At 40.4% G+C, this 23,917-nt stretch overlaps 2 long non-coding RNA genes across 3 annotated transcripts in view; both read right to left on the bottom strand.

Moving 5' to 3' along the window:
• LOC110203686 (uncharacterized) overlaps positions 1-19,560 on the bottom strand; it is a 222,437-nt gene extending 202,877 nt beyond the window's left edge. Inside the window, exons 1-2 of one of the 2 annotated variants that reach the window (XR_013483594.1) lie at positions 19,035-19,560; positions 15,330-16,239 (exon numbers count right to left, since the gene is read on the bottom strand). This is a non-coding gene — a long non-coding RNA (uncharacterized LOC110203686). Of the gene's footprint in view, positions 1-15,329; positions 16,551-19,034 lie in introns of those variants that run through there. The other variant, XR_013483591.1, reaches the window with a different exon arrangement.
• A 2,270-nt stretch (positions 19,561-21,830) lies between these two features.
• LOC110203688 (uncharacterized) lies at positions 21,831-22,820 on the bottom strand. Its single transcript, XR_002323052.1, has 2 exons — positions 22,567-22,820; positions 21,831-21,977 (listed from the first exon to the last, which is right to left on the bottom strand). It is a non-coding gene; the product is annotated as an uncharacterized LOC110203688 (long non-coding RNA).
• Between the last annotated feature and the right edge of the window lie 1,097 nt (positions 22,821-23,917).

Genomic DNA, 23,917 nt, shown 5'->3' on the forward strand with positions numbered 1-23,917 from the left:
CCTAGCACCCAGAGCAGAGTGTGGCACATAGTAGGCTTTTAATAAATGCTTTTGACCCATTTAGTGCCATTAAAGATGATGTCACGGCTTTTCATGACATCTGGTGGTCATATTGATATGATTGAAGAATATCATAGGATGGTCTTTGGTGACATCACATGGTGAAACCTGATATTGTAGAATTTAGCAACTTTTTGGGGTATGATCTTGTGGACAGATGGAACTTTGCATTGTAATGAGAGAGGAACATATTATTATACCATGGAGATCCCTGTCTTGTGGCCAATGCAGATCTTACACTTTATTTTGCCGTCTCATGTCGAAACTTCTGACTCACTTCAAAACATATTTTCATTGAATTTAAGCCCATGTTACAGCTGGCAGGACTTGCTGTAGGACGAGTCCCCTCCTCAAGGGAAACAGACAACAGGAAGTGAATCAATACTTATATACTTGGGAAGGAAGTCTATGTAGACAAAACGGCAGGGTCACTTGTCCAAGGACAACCAATAGGTGTTAAAGCAATGGATGAAACCATCGGCTTTACTGTGTGCTTGCATAGGATGATTTCTTTTATTTCTCCTTCAATAGGAATTGGGGAATCTTCTAACATTAGGTCACCAGGTGTTTGAGGGATGGGCCTATTTCAATGCTAAAAAGAACTGTATTTCCTACATTCCCAGTAGAGGACTTTAAGCTACTTTGTGAGTAATCATGCTGAAAACATGGCAAATATAAGGTAGGCCTTATTTTTGCCTGAACGCATAAAGGACAAAGGATGATGCACAGTACCTGGCACACAGCCGGCTCTTAATAAATGCTTGTTTGATGGACTGAGCACATAAAGAGTTAAAACACTTCTTCTTTCTTCTTCATTGGTTTCTACCTCCCCAGGGACTAAGCTAGCCTGAAGATCTTCAGACTATCAAAGAGATCCTTTGGAGGTCAAGAATATAGTCCTCTCTCCCGGTGGGCTCTGCTTTTTCAGGAACTTATACTGCCTAACTGATGGTAGCTGCTCCTTCCCCCTCCAAATCCCGATAATCCTTGTACTGCCTGCTTCACAGGGCTGGAGTGAGAACAGTGCTTTGTAAAGCTGGAAACCTAGGGAGAGGAGAGCTATTACTCATCTTATTCTCCTTAAGCCTCTATATTAGCATGCTCATTTTGGGAAATGGATGAATGATAGGACTTGGGCCCAGAAAGGTATTGAGATATCTTTCCACATTTCCTACTCAGAAGCTCCAATAAGTACTGTTTCTCACCCTATTATTAACCCTCCTCTACTTTACTTCTATCTGCTACCTTGCCCTACTTTTTCTCAACCTATCCCCCCTTCAAGAATCCCTCTCTTATTCTCTTCCTCCACCTAATCACCTTACCCTCTTATTTTTTCTTAATTTAGTGAATTTAGAAGTCTTTCATACTCATACATATACATATATATATATTATATATATATATATATATATATATATATATTTCCCTCTTTAAGCTATTCTCAATGAGAGTAGGGTTTCAGAACTACCCACCCTCCTCTCCCGTCTAATTCCTCTGTATCAGTTCTTCCTCTCTCAACTGAGAAGTATTAAAAAATGAGGGTGACAAGGGTATGCTTGTAGATAACACAGAAGGTGTCAAGAGATAGTAGGGTGTCAAGACAAACTGGTGTACTCTTTGATCTGGTGATTCTTGTCTCCTAGCTGCTCTAGGAACAAAACACTCCAACTCCTACCTTCAAGCATTGTTTTCTGGCTGTCCCTCATGTGTGGAATGTTCTCCCTCCTTGTCTCCATCTCACCTCCCTGCTTTCCTTCAAGTCCTAGCTAAAATCTTACCTTCTATAGGAAACCTTTCCCAATTGTTCCTAATTCTAATAATTTCCCTTTATTAATTATTTCCTACTTATCCTATATTTAGCTTAGTGGTACTGAGTTATTGGCACATTGTATTTCCCATTAGATTGTGTGCTCCTTGAGGGCAAGAACTGTCTTTTGCCTTTCTTTGTATCCTCAGGGCTTAGCACAGTGCCTGGCATATAGTAAGAGTTTAATAAATCCTTCATTACCGACTGACTGATAGTCTGAGTCCACAATCAATTTATATTACATAATCTCAACTAGATCCTCACTGCAGTCAGGTAGTGGCTCCTTCTTCTCCTCTTCCCCTCATGTCACATTTGTGACACATCTTCCCCATTATCTAGAGGTGACCTCGTCTTTGCCAAAGTAAACCTCTCTATATGAGATCTCGATCACTTTCCATCCTGTCTTCTCCAACACATTGCCACTTAATCTTTGATATCTCATTATCTCCGGACACTTTCTGAATTGTTTACCACCATTTTTTAATAGTTCTCACTTGGGAGAGGAAGAACTGATGCAGAAGAATTAGATGGGGGAGGAGGGTGGGTACTTCTGGAACCCTACTCTCTTTGGGAAAGAGTTAAAGAGGGAATTATGTACATATATATACATACATACATATATATGTATATATATATATATGTATGTATGTATGTATGTATGTATGTATGTATGTATGTATGTATAAAAGTCTTCTAAATTCAGAAAGGAATGAGGGTAAGGGGATAGAAGAGGGGGAGATGATAAGGAGATAAGGGAAGAATTCTTGGAAGGGGGATAGGTTGAATAATAGCAGAGCAAGGTAGCAGGTAGAAGTAAAGTAGAAGAGTCAGGAGGGATAGGAATAGGGTGAATAACAATATTTATTGGAACTTCTGAGTAGGGAGTGTGGAAGGATATCGCAATACCTTTCTAGGCCCGAGTCTTATCATTTATCCATCTCTAAGAATGAGCATGCTAATAGAGAGGCTTTAAGGAGAATAAGGTGAGTAATAGCTTTCCTCTCCCTAGGGTTTCAGCATAACAATGCACTGTTCTCACTCCAGCCCTGAGAAGCAGGTAATACAAAGATTATTTGGAGCTGGAGTGGGGAAGGAGCAGCTACCATCAGTTAGGCAATATAGGTTCCTGAAAAAGCAGAGCCCACCGGGAGAGAGGACCATATTCTTGACCTCCAAAGGATTTCTCTTTGATAGTTGGAAGATCTTCAGGCCAGGTTAGTCTTTGGCGAGGTAGAAACCACTGAAGGGAAAGAAGAGCTGTTTTAACTCTTTATGTGCTCAGTCCATCAAACAAGCATTTTTTTTTGTTAATTTATTTTGAATTATCAACAATCACTTCCATAAGCTTTTCAGTTTTAAATTTTTCTCCCCATCCCTCCCTAAGACAGCATGCAATCTGATATAGGCTATACATATACATTCCTATTAAACATATTTTCACATTAGTGATGTTGTAAGGAAGAATTAGAACCAATAGGGAGAACCACCTAAAAGAGGAAGAAAAAAATAGGGAAGAGTATGTTTTGATCTGCATTCAAACTCCATAGTTCTTTCTTCTTTCTGGATAGAATTTTCCATCATGAGGCCTTTAGAGATGTCTTAGATCCTTGTATTGCTGAGAAGGGTTAAGTTTATCAATATTAGTCATCTCACAACATGGCTGTTCTTGTGGACAATGTTCTCCTGTTTCTGCTCACTTCACTCAGCATCAGACCATACAAGTCTTTCCAGGTTTTTCTGAAGTCAGCCTGTTCATCATTTCTTACAGCACAATAATGTTCTATTACATTCATATACCACAACTTGGACAGCCACTCCCCACTTGATGGGCATCCTCTCAATTTCCAATTCTTTGCCACCACACAAAGAGCTGCTATAAATTTTTTGTAAATGTGGGTCCTATTCCCATTTGTATGATCTCTCTGGGATATAGCCCTAGAAGTGCTATTGCTGGGTCAAAGGGTATGCACATTTTTATAGCCCTTTGGACATAGTTCCAAATTGTTCTCCAGAATGGTTGGATCATTTCACAACTCCACCAACAATGCATTAGTCTTCCAATTTTCCCACATCTTCTCCCACATTTATCATTTTCCTGTTTTGTCATGTTGGCCAATCTGGTAGGTGTCATGTAGCACCTCAGAGTTGTTTTGATTTGCATTTCTCTAATTAATAGTGATTTAGAGCATTTTTTGTATGACTATAGATGGCTTTAATTTCTTCATCTGAGAACTGCCTGTTCATATTCTTTGACCATTTATCAATTGGGGAATGACTTGTATTCTTATAAATTTGACTTAATTCTCTATGTATTTTAGAAATCAGGCCCTTATCAGAGACACTGGTTACAAAAAATCTTTCCCAATTTTCTACTTTCCTTCTAATCTTGGTTGCATGGGTTTGTTTGTGCAAAAACTTTTCAATTTAATGTAATCAAAGTTATCCATTTTGCTTTTCGTAATGTTCTCTTTCTCCTGTTTGGTCATGAAGTCTCCTCTTCTCCATAAATCTGATAGGTAAACTATTCCTTGTTCTCCCACTTTGCTGGGAGTATCAGCCTTTATATCTAGATCATGAACCCATTTTGACTTTATTTTGGGATATAGTGTGAGATTTTGAGCCACTCCTAGTTTCTGCCATGCTGTTTTCCAGTTTTCCCAGCAGTTTTTGTCAAAGAGTGGGTTCTTATCCCGGAAGCTGGGGTCTTTAGGTTTATCAAATAATAGATTACTATAGTCATTGACTACTGTGTCTTGCATACTTAACCTATTCCACTGATTCACCACTCTGTTTCTTAGCCAGTACCAAGCAGTTTTTCATGATTGCTGCTTCATGATACAATTTAAGATCTGGAATTGCTAGGCCACCTTCCCCTGCATTTCTTTTCATTAGTTCCCTTGATATTCTGGACCTTTTGGTATTCCAAATGAATCTTCTTATTTTTTCTAACTCTATAAAATAACGTTTTGGTAGTTTAATTGGTATGGCACTGAATAAGTAAATTAGCTTAGGCAGAATTGTCATTTTTATTAGATTAGTTCGGCCTACCCATGAGCAACTGATGTTTTTCCAATTATTTAGACCTGACTTTATTTGTGTGAAAAGTGTTTTGTAACTGTGTTCATGTAATTCCTGGGTTTGTTTCGGCAGGTAGGCTCCCAAATATTTTATAATGTCTACAGTAACTTTAAGTGAGAAATTCTCTTTCTATCTCTTGTTGTGGGTTTTGTTGGTATATATAGAAATGTCGATGAGTCATGTGGTTTTATTTTATATCCCGCAACTTTGCTAAAGTTGTTTATTATTTGAAGTAGTTTTTTACTTGATTCTCTAGGATTCTCTAAGTATGTCATCGTATCTTCTGCAAAGAGTGATGGCTATGTTTCTTCTTTGCCTGTTCTAATACCTTCAATTTCTTTTTCTTCTCTTATCACTAAAACTAATGTTTGCAGTGCGATATTGAACAACAGTGGTGACAATGGACATCTTTGTTTCACCCCTGATCTTATTGGAAATGCTTCTAGCTTGTCCCCATTACATAGGATGCTTGCTGAAGGTTTTAGGTAGATGCTATTTATTATTTTAAGGAAGACTCCATTTATTCCTGTGCTCTCCAGTGTTTTTCATAGGAATGGGTGTTGTATTTTGTCAAAAGCTTTTTCTGCATCTATTGAGATAATCATGTGGTTTCTATTGGTTTTGTTGTTGATATGATCAATTATGCTGATAGTTTTCCTAATATGAACCAGCCCTGCATTCCTGGTAGAAATCCTACCTGGTCATAGTGTTTTATTTTTGTGACAAGTTGCTGTAATCTATTTTCTAATGTTTTATTTAAATTTTTTGCTCCATATTCAGTAGAGAAATTGGTCTATAATTTTTCTTTCTCCATTTTGACTCTTCCCAGTTTAGGTACCAGCACCGTATTTTTATCATAAAAAAGAATTTCATAAGATTCCTTCTTTGACTATGTTCCTGAATCATCTATATAGTATTGGAATTAATTGTTCTTTAAATGGTTGATAGAATTTGCTTGTAAATCCATCTAGACCCGGCGATTTTTTCCTAGGGAGTTCATCAATGGCTTGTTCAATTTCTTTTTCTTTGATGGAGTCATCTAAGTATTTTACTATCTCTTCTGTTAAATCTGGGCAATTTATATTTTGGAAATATATATCCATTTCACTAAGATTGTCAAATTTATTGGCAAACAGTTGGACAAAATAGTTCCCAATTATTGTTTTAGTTTCCTCTTCCTTGGTTGTGGATTCACCCTTTTCATTCTTGATACTGGTAATTTGCTTTTCTTCTTTCTTTTTTTTAAATTAAATTATCCAAAGGTTTATCAATTTTTTTTTCCATAAAAACCAGCTCTTAGTTTTATCTATTAGTTCAATAGTTTTCCTAATTTCAATTTTATTAATTTTTCCTTTGGTTTCCAATATTTCTAATTTGGTGTTTTATTGAGGATTTTTAATTTGTTCTTTTTCTAGTTTTTTTAGTTGTATGCCCAATTCATTGATCTCCTCTTTTTCTATTTTATTTATGTGAGCATTTTGAGATGTAAAACTTCCCCTAAGAGCTGCTTTCGCTTCATCCCATAAGTTTTGGTATGTTGTCTCATTATTGTCATTCACTTGAATGAAGTTATTGATAGTTTCTATGATTTGTTGTTTGACCCAATCATTTTTTAGGATTAGATTATTTAGTTTCCAATTATTTTTAGTCTGTCTTTCCACGGCCCTTTATTACATATGAAGAAATACCATTACTAAACATACATACACCAAATGGTATAGAGTCCAGATTCTTAGAGAAGTTCAGGGAGTTACAGGAAGAAATAGACAGAAAAACTATACTAGTGGGGGAGCTCAACCTCCCCCTCTCTGAACTAGATCAATCTAACCACAAAATAAACAAGAAAGAAGTTAAGGAGGGGAATAGGATATTAGAAATGTTAGGTATTGATAGCCTTCTGGAGAAAACTGAATGGGGATAGAAAGGAATATACTTTTTTTCCCAGGAGTACATGGCACATAGACAAAAATTAACCACATAAAGAGGGCATAAAAACCTCATAATCCAATGCAAAAAAGGCAGAAATATTAAAAGCATCCTTTTCAGATCATGACGCAAATAAGCATTTATTAAGAGCCTGTTGTGTGCCAGGTACAGTGCATCCTTATCCTTTATGCATTTTCCATAGGCAAAAATAAGGCCTACCTTATATTTGCCATGTTTTCAGCATGAGTAGGTAAAACTCACAGAGTAGGTAAAAGTCCTCTACTGGGAATGTAGGAAATACAATTCTTTTTAGTATCTTAATGGGCCCATCTCCCAAACAAATGATTGTCTAATATTGGAAGATTCCCAAACCCCTACAGAAGGAGAAATAAAAAAAAATCCTATGCAAGGACACAGTAAAGCCGATGGTTTCATCCATTGCTGTAACAGCTATTGGTTGTCCTTGGAGAAGTGACTGTGGAGTTTTGTATAAAGAGACTTCCTTCCCAATATAAAACTATTGATTTGCTTCCTGTTTTCTCTTGCCCTTACAGAGGGGGAATTGTCCTACAGTAAGTCCTGCCAGCTGAATTCCAAATCCATCCCTTTTCTCCCTTGAAAGATTCTTCCTGCCTTTCTTTCTCCCTCTCCTGTGACAAGTTTCATTTACCTATCCTAAGTTGCTGAATAATGCTGCTGACTGCTGTGTATTCTAAGTGGGTCTCGGCCCAATCTGTATCCTAGGAAGGCAAAGCTGCTAGACCACCACCAGAAGCAGCAGCATCACCAGTGACAGGTGTGCCTCCCAAGATATAATGAAAAGTGTCTCTTAAAGGCCTTATTTCTCAAACATAAAGAGAACTGAGTCAAATTTATAAGAATACAAATCATTCCCCAATTGATAAATAATCAAAAACATAAACAAGTAGTTTTCAAAGGAAGAAGTCAAAGCTATCTATAGTTATAGGAAAAATGTTTTAAATCACTATCAATTAGAGAAATGCAAATTAAAATAACTCTGAGGTACCAAATCATACCTATCAGGTTGGCTAATATGACAGAAGATGAAAATAATGTTGGAAGGGATATGGGAAAACTGGGACACTAATGCATGAATGATGGAGTGGTGAACTCATCCAATTATTCTGGAGAGAAACTTGAAAGTAAGATCAAAGGGCTAGAAAACTATCCATACCCTATGATCCAGCAATACCACTACTAGGTCTATACCCCAAAGAAATCAATCAAAAAAGAAAAGGACATATATGTACAAAAATATTTATAGCAACTCTTTTTATGGTGATAAGAAGTGGAAATTTATACCCATCAATTGGAGAGTGGTTGAACAAGTTGTGGTATATGATTGTAATGGAATATTACTGTGTTGTAAGAAATGACAAGCAGTGTGATTTCAGAAAAGCCTGGAAAGACTGAAATGAACTCATAATGCAAAGGATATCGAGCAGAACCAGAACTTTGTACATGGAAACAGCAATATCCTATGATGAACAGCTGTGAATGATTTAGCTATTCTCAGCAATACAATGCTCCAAGAGTATTCCAAAGGATTCATGATGGAAAACGCAAATTGCCTCCAGAGAATGCACTGATGGCATCTGAACACAGACTAAAGCATACCATGTTTCATTTTCATTTGGGTTGGTGGGGTTTGAATTTTCTTCCACAAAATGACTAATATGAAAAGTACTTGTTGTCATTACTTGTCCTTCTTTCTCTAAGAAGACTATGATATCAGGAAGGTCATGCCATGACATGCAAGTGAATTGGATTTAAGTGAGGGATGGCTGTTTAGTCACTAGCCTCACCTTCTCATGCTTTCTGAATGTATTCCACAAGGTCCCTGGGGTGGCTCTATACTAGGGTATTTAGGGCCTTTTGGGGATGGTCCTATTTGTAAGCATAAACCACACAAGCAATATAAGCACAGATAGGAAAAACCTGACCAATGAGAAAATTACCACAATTGTTACAATTTTATTCCATCCCACCCCTGGCGAGGTGAAGGAAGAACCAATGGCATTTGGGGATTAATGGGACAGCTGAGTTTCTGAACTAAGTTCAGAGACAAAGGAACATAGCTTGGGCAGTTTTACAAAAGAGCAGGAGTGACAGACAACTGAATCAATTACAAAATGGGATCAGAACAATTTGATTCTACCCCTTTTTCTCAAGGGGAGGTGTGTACAATGATGAACACCAACCCACCCCCAACATCCATTTGATTAACAAATTTTGTCTTGGAATCCAGACGTCCTATGTAGTTGTCTACTCTCTGGAACATGTTTTCTTGGGGCAGTCTGGAAAATATCTTGTGCTCAGGGGCAGCTCTTCAGTGGAATTGTTTTTCTGGTTCCAAGTGACTTGTAGAGACTCCTTAGAAGCTCCTGCTAAAATCTTTTACAGAACAGGTCTCAATACAAGATAGTATAGCCTCTCAAATTTTACTTCTCCAATAACTAGTTCATATTGTAAAAACTAGTTGAAATCCTTAAGTTCTGCTCTTAACAATGGAGCATCAAACTAAGAACCCAGAGTTTGCTTGAAGCTTCAGAAAATTTAGGTTTTTACATACCCCATTAGAATCATTTATATTTCACATATGAGATTGTCTGATCTTGTTTCTTTCTCAAAAGTTTTCACTCTGATTCCAACTTGTTTGGGAGGATCAGATGCTACTGAGGATTCAATCCTATTTGTGAAAATATAAGTAACAACATTCTTGAAGGCTTTTTGCCCCTGTATTCAATAGTTACACAATTGAATTTACTCGTAAGAAGCTGACTTTACTCCAACTAAAATTAAAGACTTGGGAGAATACTTAAATAATGAATTCCAAAAGTACATATCAATAAATGGTTTATAATAAAATGTGCTTCTACCACATTAATACTAACTTCAATGAAATTGACTTTTCCACTAACGTAACACAAAAAAGGGTGCAACCTCTCTTAAAGAAAATTGATTGCACTGAAATTCTCTTCCCCAAACCAAAATGAAGATGTTTCTGATCTTCACACAAGTTAATAAATTCAAATCTTTCTGTCAGACTTTTTTTTTGTCTGTGCCTTATTATTCCCATGTTATTCAGACATGATAAGCTATTTTAGGGACTTCGTCTTTCATATGACTATGGAGACATGCAGGTGACAAGCCTGAGTACTAATTTCCCTATTAGCTTGGGATATGGAATGACTACACATTCAGATTGAAAACAATAAGATCTCACCTACTTGGACTGTGCTTATATCTTTTACTGACCACTGCTCTGACTATAGGAATTTGATACAAAAGGAAAAAGCCGGGATATGATTACAACAGCAACAAACTAGTCCTTCAAGGCTTAAGCCTAAGGACACATATATCACAGGATAAAGCATCCTTAGCTTTGTTTGATTTCAGAGAAGAGTCACAGTTTAACAACCAACCACGGAGTAATAATTATACCTCACCACCAGATGTAGGAATAGCCAGGTGGGAAACATTCCTGTTGAAAGGAACACAAGGAGGAAACTGAGCCAGGAGGATCCCACCTTAGATTGCTGCCAAGGTTGTCCTCTCGACTTTTTCCCAGACACAGATCTCTACCAGGTCAAGATTACATTCCCTGAGTAGCTTGTGGCATTTCTCTCAAATGGTGGATTACTGACTGAACGATTCATCAGACAACTATATCTAAATCGAAACCTCAAAATAACATCAGTTACAGTCCCAAGAGCTCTGACCTCAAATGGCAAGTTTCACTAATCACAGCTTAGGGCTAGATACAATTATTTCTACTACCATGGAGCTGGAATAAGAAACAAGCATTTACCAAGACTCACATACATAAGAGATTTTACTTAACATCTTTCACTCATTTTCTTGTCTCAAATTTAAATTTGTCCTGGTATAAAAACCAATTACTAGAAATCATTTCTACATTATATATAAACTTGTAAATCCTCAGCAAGCCAAGTTCATTGTTTAGGAACTCCATAACCCAAAGAAGCTGTTTTCCCAGGGCTTTGCTTTTCCCACCTTGCTCACACAGATGATTTCCAGGAACCTGGCAAGTTTACAAAATAAGGGGAATTGTCAGGGACCCCAGAGAAGGGGCTGATCCTGATGCCCCTGCCTACCCACCCCATGATATATTCTTCCTACAGACCTCCACATACTCGGGCAAGTGACTATTTTCTGTCTGAATTTAGTTTGTTTTGCACTGACTGAATATCCCCTGTATCCTTCTATGGCTACCCACTTGCCAGGATGTCTTTCAGGGTTCCCATAGAGCATCATGCATTCTGCACCAGCATCTACCAGAGTCTACATGGTTTGTTTATTTTTATGGACTCCAGTATATGGTAACTGGCACATGGGGCTTCTGATCACCTCTTAAAGCCCTACATCAGTTGCAACTTTGGCTGTCTTACTAAGGGAGGGGAATCAGGGGGTCCCAACCCATCTAGAGCTGCTGTAGGCTGTGCTCTTTGACACCACCACTAACCCCCCTAAGGCAGAATAGACTAACCCTGCTGTACACCCTCATACCCCAAGGAGGATTGCTCTAATGGGCAGAACAATCCAGATAAGGCTTTTACCTCATCCCTGCCTTTCCACACACGTAATCAATGACCAGTTTTAGGTTTTAACATTAAAACAATAACTCCAAATAACTTAGTTAACAACCTACAACCTTTATAAGTGATAGCCAAACTGTTTTAGCTATAACTTCCTCTTAACTAGAGGCAAAGGTGGAAATATCCAGTTCTTCAAATGGCAGTTACAAAACATTATAAAGAAAGGGTTAGCAGGGCTGATAAAATAACATAAGTGGTTTTAAACAGTTTTTCCACTTTTCTTTCTTTCAGTTGTTACTTTAATAACATCCAAATTATAAGAAGTTGCTTGACATACCTGATAGGAAATATTATCAATTTGAAACATTACTATGTTTTTGAAACTTGAAACAAACCTGTTACCAATCAGGTCACTTCAATCCTATTGAATGCATTTTAAAATTACCATACGCAGAAAATCGGGCATTTCATCAACTTTGACATTGTATACTGGTCACATCTAATTAACAAGATAAAAGTAATAGTTAACATTTATACTGTCTTCTCTCTGCCAGGCAGCGTGCCCTGAGAAAAACGGAAAGGAAGAGATAAAGTGGGGTAAATTATCTGACATAAATAGGCAAGAAAGAGCTTTTACAGTGGAGGAAAAGAGAGAGGAAGTGGTTGGGGAACACTTTTACCTTACTCTCATCAGAATTCACTCAAAGAGTGAATAACACATGCACACATACACAATAAGGTCCAGAAATCTTACCCTACAGAAATGTTGGATGGGAAAGGCAGAAGAGAAGGGGGGGTAATAGAAGGGGGGACAGATTGGGCAAGTTGGTTGTCAAAAACAAAACACTTTTTAAGGAGGAACACGGTGAAAGGAGAAAGAGAATAGAATAAACAAGGTGGGAAACACGATGGAGAGAAATAGTTAGCTATCAAAACTGGTAAAAAAAAATTCTTGAAGCCAAATTCCTCTGATAGAGGCCTCATTTCTCAAATATACTGGGAATGACTTAAATTTGTAGAAAGAAGAGCCATTCCCCACCAGATGAATGATCAAAAGACATAACCACTCAGTTTTCAGATGAAGTAATCAAAGCTATCTATAGGCATATGAAAAAGTTATACATCACTGTGGATTAGAGAAATGAAAAATTAAAACAATTCTGAGGTACTATGTCACAGGCATTGGCTAACAGGATATAAAAGGAAAATGACAAATGCTGGAGTGGATGTGGGAAAAATGAGACATTAATGCACTATTGGTGGAGTTCTGAATGGAATCAACCATTCTGTAGAGCAATTTGGAGCTATGCATACCCTTTGACCTAACAATACAACTAGTAGGTCTGGACCCTAAGAGAAATTAAAAAAAAAAAGGAAACAGACCTATGCGTGGAAAACTATAGCAGCTTTTTTTCTTGTGGCAAAGAACTGGAAAATAATGGGATGTGCATCAACCGGGGAATGGTTGAATAAGATGTGGTATATAATTGTGATGGAATGCTATAACTCTATAAGAAATAATAATCAGGATGGTCTCAGAAAATCCTAGGAAGATTTACAAGAAGAAATGGAAAGTGAACTAAGTAGAATCAGGAAAATCTGGTACACATTAACAGTAATATTATAAGATGATCAGTTGTGAATGACTTAGCTATTTTGAGAAATATAAAGATTCACCACAACTCTGAAGGACTTGTGATGAAAAATGCTAGCCATCCCCACAGAAAGAAGTGATGGTGTCTGAATACAGATGAAAGCAAACTTTTTAACTTTATTTTTCTCGAGGGATTTTTTTTTTGGTCTATGTTTTCTTTTACAACATGACTAATAAAGAAATATGTTTTGCATGACTAAACATTCTAAACTATATCAAATAGCTTGCCTGCTCAATGGGTGGGGGTGGTGAGAGGAAGGAAGGGAGAGGATTTGGAACTCAAAATTTTTAAAATGAATTATTAAAAACTGTTTTTACATGTAGTTGGGGAAAAGTAAAATACTAAATAAGCACTAACTAATAACAAAAATAAGCAGACCATTCCACAGACCTTTATGTAATATGAATTTACCCCATGGATGTGGATAAGGGCAGAAGGGAGTTAGGAAGGGGACTGCACCCCTTTGAAGGAGGGACAAGGATGTGGTTCAAGGACAGGTGGAGGCTGGACACAGAGAAGCAAGAGCAAGAAGAGGAACACATCGCTAGTGGGGCCAGCCACATGAGGGCCTAGCTGCAGCTGAAAGGAAGAACACCCCGGCAGGCAGATACATGAGGGCCGCACGTGGAAACATTCAGGAGAGGACAGGCCACATGTGGAGGGGACCAGGGACAGACACACAGTAACCTTTGGATGGACAAAGTAGCAAAACACAGGCACCAAACTCTTAAGAGGGTGGGCAGACTAAAATGAAGGTCTGCTCTCTCAGCACTGGAGGTCTCAAGCCAGGTCCCAATCTCGTGGTGGGGTGGCCATCTCTCTGCAGATCTGTTCTTCTGCTTTCAGTTGGAAGTTACTTTTTAGTTTTTCCTTTTGGGAAGGGGTGCTGGTGGTGTTAGGAGGCTACAGAGTTCCAACTTCAGGGGCAGGAGCAGAAAGAGATCCCAGTATAGTATGGTAAAGTTGACGGAGATGTTATCTTGGAATACAGATTTCTTAAAGAATTCCTTCCATAAACTCCAATTTGTACAATGTGAATTTACCTAAAGCCCCATCTGTCTGCACCCCTTTCTATTCCCATTCAGTTTTCTCCAGAGGTCTTTCATATCTAAGTTTTCTAAAATTCTATTACTCTTCTTAACTTCTTTCTTATTCATTTTATGATTGGGTTTCTCTAGCTCTCAGAGGAAAAAGCTGAGGTGCCTCACTACTACAGTTTTCCTGTCTATTTCTTCCTATAATTCGTTTCATATTTGCGTTAAGAATTTGAACCCTATGCCATTTCCGAAATACATCTTTACTTGTGATATTATTTCACGGCCTGTCGTTCCTTTGAACAAGAGGCAGTTTCCCTGCTTACCCCTTTTAATACCGCTGTTTTTGCTTTTGCTTTGTCTGAGATAATGATTACTATCCCTCCATTTTTCACTTTAGTTGAAGTATTAGAGTTTCTGCTCCAACCCCCCTTTTTCACTCTGTAGTTCTCTCTTTGTTTCAAGTGAGTTTCTTGTAAAACAAAGAAACAAACAAACGTATTTTTGGATGCTGGTTTCTAATCCATTTTGCTACCCCATTCCATTTTATACGTGAATTCATCCCATTCACACAGTTAAGATTACTAACTATGCATTTACCTCCATCCTATCATCTTCTGTCTCTCCTTCTCTCTTTCTTTTTATCCTGTCTGTTCTCTAATATCTCTTTTGCATAGGACAGCTCTATTTATTTATCACCCCACCCTGTTATCACCACACTCTTTCTTTCTCTTTTCCCATTCTCTTTACTTACCTCTAGGGTAATATAGATTTTTATAACCAATTGAATGAGTATATATAGGGACAAACACAAATATAGATATAGATATTTCCCCCTGTTAAAGCAATTTAGATGTGACTGACATTCAAGCATTGGCTACCCCCTCCCAACCATTTTCCACTCCAGGGTAAAAGTTCTTTCTTGCACACCTATTTTCTGTGAGATTATTTCCCCCATTCTTTCTCTCTTTTCTGCCTTCTCCCAGGGCATACATATTTCTTACCTATCCATTTATCTTCCATCATCCCAACCTAAGGGGCTCACTCCCAAAACTTCTTTCTATGTAGAATCCCTCCACCTGCTCTAATACTGATCGCATTCTTAGAAGATATGCGTATCCTCTTTCCTTATAGGAAAGTGCACAATTTAACCTCATTGAGTTGCTTACGAATTCTTTTTCATATTTACCTTTTAATGTTTCTTTAGAATCTTGTATTTCAAAGTCATATTTTCTCTTCAGCTCTGGTCTTTTCCTCTGAGTATTTTGATGGTAGATGTGTGTCCCCAGAAAGCAAACCTATAGTAACTAGAATGTTCTCAGAGAGTGTCTTCAGCCCCAAATGTCTTGTCTGCTGAGTGTTCTGATGCTAGATGTGCTTCCCCAGAGAGGAAGCCTGTAGTACCCAGTGTAAGAAAGAGACTGGACAGCCTCTCTGGGCAAAGAAACCAATCTTTATTAAGAGAAACAAAGGTGGGGTCTCAGCTTGCACTGGGCAGACTATAGTCCCCACCTAAGTTTCTCCTACAGACAGATTTCTTTGCCCAGAGAGGCTTCCCAGCTTCTTTCTTACACTGGAATGTTCCCAAAGAGTTTTCTGCCACAAGTATCTTTTCCTCTGAGTCTTCTCAGAGCGTGGGTGTCTCCACCTATAAGTATTTCATCCACTGAGTATTCTGATGTTAGATGTGCTTCCACAGAGAGCAAGGCTGTAGTAACTGGAATGTTCCCCGAAAGACTGTCTCCTGCCACAAGTATCTTTTCCTCTGAGTCTTCTCAGAGCGTGGGTGTCTCCACCTATAAGTATTTCATCCACTGAGTATTCTGAGACTAGATGTGCTTCCACAGAGAGCAAGGCTGCAGTAACTGGAATGTTCCCCGAAAGACTATCTCCTGCCACAAGTATCTTTTCCTCTGAGTCTTCTCAGAGCGTGGGTGTCTCCACCTATAAGTATTTCATCCACTGAGTATTCTGAGACTAGATGCGCTTCCACAGAGAGCAAGGCTGCAGTAATTGGAATGTTCTCAGAGAGACTGTCTCCTGCCACAAATATCTTTTCCTCTGTATAGTATTTTAGTTGTGTTGATTGCTTTTGCTCCCTAAAACAAAAAATACCATTTGTCACAAGGATATGGCTCTCAGGGAGGAGGAGAGGCAGAGGGAGGGATACATGGGATACCATCACGTAAGATACAGAAAACATCAATAAAATTGTTTTTTAAATGAGGTCAAGTATCTAAAGGGTATTGATGGAGAAGTGGTCAGGGGAAAGAATGGGGTTTTGGACGTGCAGAGTGATTCCTTCCACCTCTGCAGCCTCCGGATCAGGCCTTGGCTTGAGAACTCCAGCACTGAGAGAGGAGAAATTTGGCTGCTCCATTAATCCGCAGGTCTGGCATCCACGGGTCAGTATTCTCTGTCCACCCCTGCTCGGGGTACTGTGTATCTTTCTTCAGTCCATGTGTCACCTCTCTTTTTGCTGTGTGGTCATGTCCAGCCTCCACATGTCTGTCCTCCACTTGTTCTTCTCTCAGTTCTGGCCAGGCCACCATATGGCTGGCCCCAACATGCACCTGATCCTCTTCCTACTCTTGCTTCTCTGTCCCTGGCCCCCATGTGTCCTTGAACTGTTTCCTGGCCCACTCCCTTCACAGGCATGTGACCCCCTTCCTGCCTCCCTCCCTCCCTTGTAATCACATCTGTGGCCAAATTCAAATTACTTCAAAATCCTTCTACTTACAGGCTTGTCCAATGGTCCACTTACACAAAACAAGAATTGCCAGTAGTTCATAAAAAAAACAACAAACTGATGGCACGTGTGGAAAGCAGTTTGGAAGAAATTTGATAAGAGATCAACACCTCACACCAAGTATCAAATTAAATTATAAAGGAATACATGCATTAGACACGAGAGTTAAAATAATATAGTAATAATTGATGAAAATTACAGATAGGAGATATAAATATAATCATTAATAATTACTCTTGCTTAGACCTACTTCTTAAAGGAAAAGTAAAATAACATACAGAAGGAAAGAGATGGCAAAACTATACTAAGTGCTCAACTTTCCCCTCTCAGAATTAAGCAAATATAAGCATAAAATAATAAAAAGAGAAGTTAAAGAGAGGAAAGGAATATAGAAAAGTTAGACATGAGAGAACTCTGGAGAAAACTGAATGGAAATAGAAAGGAATGTAGCTTTTTCTTAGCTGTAAATGGTACCTTCTCAAAAAATGAACATGTATTAGGGCACAAAAACCTCATAACCAAATGGAGAAAAAAGAGAAATACTAAATGCACTTTTTACAGACCACGATGCAATATAAATTACAGAGACATGGAAGCATAGATTAAAATTAATTGAAAAGTAAAATATCCAGTCTCAAAGAATGAATGGGTGAAAGAACAAAACATTATTCAGCAATCAATAATTTCATTAAAAAGAATTACAACAATGAGGCAAGAGATCCAAATTTGTGGGATGCACCCAAAGCAGTACTTAAGAGGAAATTTCTGTCTCTAAATGCTCAGATCCATAAAACAGACAAAGGATAGGTCAAAGAATTGGGCACGAATAATATAAAAGTAGAAAAGAACAAATGAAAAATCTCCTATTATACATCAACATGGAAATCTGTAAGTCAAAGGTGAGATTAAGAAGTTTTTCTTTCAAAAATCAAATTAAAAAATAAAAGCAGGTACTGCTTTTATCAAAATACTAACAAATCATATAAATCAGGGGCAGCTAGGTGGTGCAGTAGATAGAGCTCTGGCTTTGGAGTCAGGAGGACCTCAGTTCAAATCCAGCATCAGACACCTGACACTTACTAGCTGTGTGACCCTGGGCAAGTCACTTAACCCCAGCTGCCTCACCAAAAAGCAAAAACAAAAAAAGGAAAACAAAAACAAAGACAAAAAAAAACGTGATAAACTATTGGGTAACTTGATTAACCAAAAGAGAGAACAAAACCAAATTACCAGTTTCAAAAACAAAAGAGTAAATGCATCACCAATGAAGATGAAATTACAGCAGTGCTAAGGAGCTATTTTGCTCAAACATATGCCAGCAAAACTGACAATCTATTTGAAACGGATGAATAATTACAAAAAACATGACCTGCCCATGTTAACAGAAGAGGAAATAGAATACATAAATAACTGTCTTAAAGGAAAAAATTGAACACGGCACACATCAGTTTCCTAGGAAAAAATTCTCAGGACCAGATCAAGTGTGAAAGTGAATTCTAGTAAACATTTAAAAAAAATTCATCCCAATACTATATAAACTACTTGAAACAACAGGTAAAGAAGGAATCCTATCAAATTCCTTTTATGGCACAAACATGTTTGTGATACCTAAACAGGGGGGTAGGGATATACACAAACTAATATTAGAGGAGCTGTGAAATGACACATCCATTTTCCAAAGTAATTTGGAATTCTGCAAAGAACAATGTCCAAAGCCTCTAAAACAAAGACTCCATTATACCCCAATGGAGCCATTAATGAGAAAAATGTCCCCATATATTCCAAAATATTTATAATAACACTCTTTGTGACAGGTATGATTTGTAAAGAAAGCAGATGCTCATCAAGGGGGGAATGGCTAAATAAGACATGGAACAAGACAAGAACATGAAAGGCATGGAATGCTGTTCCCATGCAAGAAGAAATGATGTGTGGGAAGAGTACAGAGAAGTATGGAAAAACCTTTGTGAACTGATGCAAAGTGAATTGAGTAAAAACAAAAAACCCAACCCAACAGTATATATACTCAGTAACTACAATTGAAGTAGAAAGAACGACACAGCAAAATTTTTAAAGTACCTCTAACAAAACATTAAAGATGAAGTGGGCCTGAAAAGGAAATGTAAGAAGACATCATCACCCTACCCCATCCAGGTGAGAGGTCCACAGGTGTTACACATTGCACATCTTTTCCCAAATGCATCCATCAGTTGTGCTCACTTTTCTTTTCCTTCCTAATCAAGAAATACCATTCCTCACATGGCATGGCTCTCGAGGATAGGGAGAGGGAGGAATACATGGGACACCCTGATGACATCAGAAACAAAAAACATAAAAAAAATTCAGAAAGAGGTCAAACATCTTAAGGGAAATAATGAGGGAGTGGAAGGAGGAAAGAAAGGGGTCTGGCTTAGTGATTATCGGCAGCAGATCCAAACGATATTACAAATCTGTGATTATGAAAATAACTATTGCTGTTGTTTAGTCGTGACTTTTCCTCATCTCATTTGAGGTTTTCTTGGCAAAGCTATTGGAGTGGTTTCCCATTTTCTTTTGTGGCTCATTGGACAGATGAGACACTGAGGGAAACAGGGTGAAGTGACTTGCCCAGGGTCACACAGATAGTAAGTGTCTGAGACCATATTTCAACACTAGGAGATCATTCCTCTTGACTCTGGCTCAGCAGAATACCTAGCTGCCGAGAAAACAATTTCAACTTTTTAAAAATTGAAAAGCTGATCAGTTGAAAAGATCAGGTATGCAATATACAGAAGCCAACAAATAAAACGAAATAGTGTTTAAGAAATCCATAGATAGTAGTTGGGGCGGGGGGGGGGGGGGGGAGAAGACACACTATATAGTTAAAAAAAAAAAGACAGCAGAAGGAAAAACAGTTTGTCAGAAATTTGATAGGTCATCAACACCTCTCGCCACCAATCAAATTAAACACAGATGAATACAGGAATCAGGTATAAAAAGGGAATCGATAACAAATTAGAGGAGTGAGGAGGAAATTACTTTTCACATTGATGGATAGGGCAAGAGGTTATGAAAGAACAAAGAATAGAGAGAATCACCGAAAATAAAATGGATGATTCTGCTTCTATAAAGTTGAAATGCTTTTGCACAAACAGATTAAATGCGGTTAAAATGAGAAAGGTAACAACTAAGTGAAGAAAATCTTCCTTACAGTAAAGATCTCTAAGGCCTGTTGCACATGCAAGACAAAGAAGGAACTGATTGCAATTTCTAAGAATAAGAGCCATTCTCTACTAGGTCAAAGGACAGGCACGTTTTCAAAGGAAGAAGTCCAAACTATCAAAGGCCCTAGGACAAAATGCTCCAGATCCTTTATAATGAGAGAAGGGCACATTAAAACAACTCTTTTCTTTCAGGCTGTAAATCACAGAGATCCGCAGGTTCAGGAACAGTCCCCTCTTTCTGTTCCACAGCAAGGTACGTGGAAACTCCCCATTCACCAGGCCCTGGTGGAAACCAGAACAAAAAATCAATATACCATTAAAGTAAAGGACACCAAACAAAAGAGGTGACAAGGAGAAGGGGAGGGGAAGAGGTCCTAGACTGTGTCCTCTCTCCCCAGCCTCAAGGCCAAGCCAAGGATGGGAGGAAGGGAGGAAGAAACGATGGAAACATCCACCTGAGGGGGGGAGGCAGGGAGTGTCTCCAAAGGCTTCTCCCTGCTGGCCTCCACTCCACTTCACGTCACCACCCCCCAAGCCCCAGACCTCCACACAAAGGCCTGGGAAGGCAGGAAGCTCCAGGGAGAAGCAGCCCTGGGGGAGTAGGCACACGGAGCACCCCCCCATACATACACACACTGAAACATTCATACCCCCCCCCCACAGACGATCCTACCTACGGACACAACACAGGCATAAACAAAGGTATCCATACTCCCAGGACCTTCCACTCACCCTTAGAAACCACATCCTGATCATTAAGAGATTGTGGAGGGGGCGTCCTCGGCTTCATGAAAATTTTGTGGTGGAGAGAAGAGAAGAGAAGAAAGGGAGGGCTGAGGCAGGAGCAGGGAGGGGGCACTCACCTCGCTCACAGACACTTCGACACTTGCAGGACCCTCCGGATCTGTCAGTCTGGAAGATGGGGGTAACGGAGGGGAGGGGTGTGGAGAAGGAAAGTGGGGGGGGCACTCGGACCTCCAGCTGCTCACCCCACTCATAGCCTCCACCAGAGACAAAGACTTCCAAGATGGTGAGAGAGGGTGGGTACAGTGACGTCACTGTAGGGCGGGGCTAGTCTCTCAGAGCAGAGGGGGAAGGGCGGAGGGAGAGAAGGCTCTGTGACATCAGGCTCAGAGCAGTGGGGAGCCCCCCCGCCAGTCATTTCTTTCTGCCCCCATCAGCCAAACAGACCAGGGAAGTGGGCCGCAGGTGCGTCTTCCATCTGGAAGTGGCCCTGGGGCTGATCCGGTTCCCAGGCTCCTGAGAGCAAGCTGCTGGGACTGGGGTGGGGCAGCAGCTCAGCTCAGCTAGGAGCTCTTGAAGGTGGGCCCCTTTAGGGACACTGGGAGGGGGAAGAAGGAAGGGAAGGGGGAGGTCGAGGGAGGGCTGTCCTGGGCTCCAAGAAAGGGGAGAGCACAGAAGCTGCAGCAAGATCTGCAAACCAGCAACCCTTGAATGGCGCTTGGATTCCTCAATCCCCAGAGCAGAGAAAGAAAGGGCTGGTCTGGGGAAAGGGCGGGGCTCAGCCTCTTTTCTCCCGCCAAAAGGAGACAAAGATCTGGGCGGGGAAGGGGGTGAGGGAGATTGGGGCACCAAGGGAGGCAGCTTGTCTGCCCTGGCTGTTCATGTGAGGGTACTCTGGCATAAATCCTATATAATATAAACCTTGCAGACCCTGGACAAGAGAGAGGCACATCCTCTTTTCTGGCTCAGTGTCCTCTACAAACGGGAGACAAAATGCTCCAAATTCCTTGTAATTAGAGAAGTGCACATTAAAACAACTCTTTTCTTTCAGGCTGTAAATCACAGAGATCCGCAGGTTCAGGAACAGTCCCCTCTTTCTGTTCCACAGCAAAGTACGTGGAAACTCCCCATTCACCAGGCCCTGGTGGAAACCAGAACAAAAAATCAATATACCATTAAAGTAAAGGACACCAAACAAAAGAGGTGACAAGGAGAAGGGGAGGGGAAGAGGTCCTAGACTGTGTCCTCTCTCCCCAGCCTCAAGGCCAAGCCAAGGATGGGAGGAAGGGAGGAAGAAACGATGGAAACATCCACCTGAGGGGGGGAGGCAGGGAGTGTCTCCAAAGGCTTCTCCCTGCTGGCCTCCACTCCACTTCACGTCACCACCCCCCAAGCCCCAGACCTCCACACAAAGGCCTGGGAAGGCAGGAAGCTCCAGGGAGAAGCAGCCCTGGGGGAGTAGGCACACGGAGCACCCCCCCATACATACACACGTACACACACTGAAACATTCATACCCCCCCCCAGACGATCCTACCTACGGACACAGGCATAAACAAAGGTATCCATACTCCCAGGACCTTCCACTCACCCTTAGAAACCACATCCTGATCATTAAGAGAAGCAAATTGCGGAGGGGGCGTCCTCGGCTTCATGAAAATTTTGTGGTGGAGAGAAGAGAAGGAGAAGAAAGGGAGGGGCTGAGGCAGGAGCAGGGAGGGGGCACTCACCTCGCTCACAGACACTTCGACACTTGCAGGACCCTCCGGATCTGTCAGTCTGGAAGATGGGGGTAACGGAGGGGAGGGGTGTGGAGAAGGAAAGTGGGGGGGCACTCGGACCTCCAGCTGCTCACCCCACTCATAGCCTCCACCAGAGACAAAGACTTCCAAGATGGTGAGAGAGGGTGGGTACAGTGACGTCACTGTAGGGCGGGGCTAGTCTCTCAGAGCAGAGGGGGAAGGGCGGAGGGAGAGGAGAAGGCTCTGTGACATCAGCCTCAGATAAGTGGGGAGCCCCCCACCAGTCATTTCTTTCTGCCCCCATCAGCCAAACAGACCAGGGAAGTGGGCCGCAGGTGCGTCTTCCATCTGGAAGTGGCCCTGGGGCTGATCCGGTTCCCAGGCTCCTGAGAGCAAGCTGCTGGGACTGGGGGTGGGGGCAGCAGCTCAGCTCAGCTAGGAGCTCTTGAAGGTGGGCCCCTTTAGGGACACTGGGAGGGGGAAGAAGGAAGGGAAGGGGGAGGTCGAGGGAGGGCTGTCCTGGGCTCCAAGAAAGGGGAGAGCACAGAAGCTGCAGCAAGATCTGCAAACCAGCAACCCTTGAATGGCCCTTGGATTCCTCTCAACTTCCAGAGCAGAGAAAGAAAGGGCTGGTCCGGGGAAAGGGTGCGGCTCAGCCTCCTTTGTCCAGGCAAGAGGAGACAAAGATCAGGCTGGGCTAGGAGGGATAGGGGGGCACTCAGGAAAGCAGCACATTTGCCCCGATATTCATGTGCGGGTTCTCTGGTCTAAATGCTACATAATATAAACCTTCCAGAGCCTGGACAAGAGGGAGCCACACCCTCGTTTCTGGCTCAGCCTCCTCCACCAAGGGACTTCATACTTTTCTTTCTAAAACTCTCTCAGATTTGGGGTTTCATTCTCTCCAAAACCAGATACCCTCCCATTAGTGAATTGGCACAGTGGAGAGACGCCTGGAATTGGAGACACAAGACCTAGACTCATTGTGTGGCCAAAGGCAAGCCACTTAAACTCTCTAAACTTCAATGTTCACATCTGTAAAATGGAGGTGATAATAATACCTAGGCTGAGTAAGTTACAGGGTGGTTGTAAGGTTTAAAGGAGATGTTTTGCAAATGTCTTTTCAAACCATGAAGCACTATAGAAGTCTTTCTTCTTCTTATCATTATTATTCATCTCTGTTAGTTTTTTGATGCAGTTTACATATCATGCCATTGATTCTTTTCTGCTTAACATTCTTCAGATCACTGCACAGAATTACTGTCTTTTGTAACTCAATAAAAGTATTGGGATATTAACTTCTCTGCTGCAGGCTCCAGGAATACATCTTTAGGACAAT

The sequence above is a fragment of the Phascolarctos cinereus genome, unplaced genomic scaffold, assembly GCF_003287225.1.
Source record: "Phascolarctos cinereus isolate Bilbo 61053 unplaced genomic scaffold, phaCin_HiC Scaffold_8;HRSCAF=390, whole genome shotgun sequence".
Lineage (NCBI taxonomy): Eukaryota > Metazoa > Chordata > Mammalia > Diprotodontia > Phascolarctidae > Phascolarctos > Phascolarctos cinereus.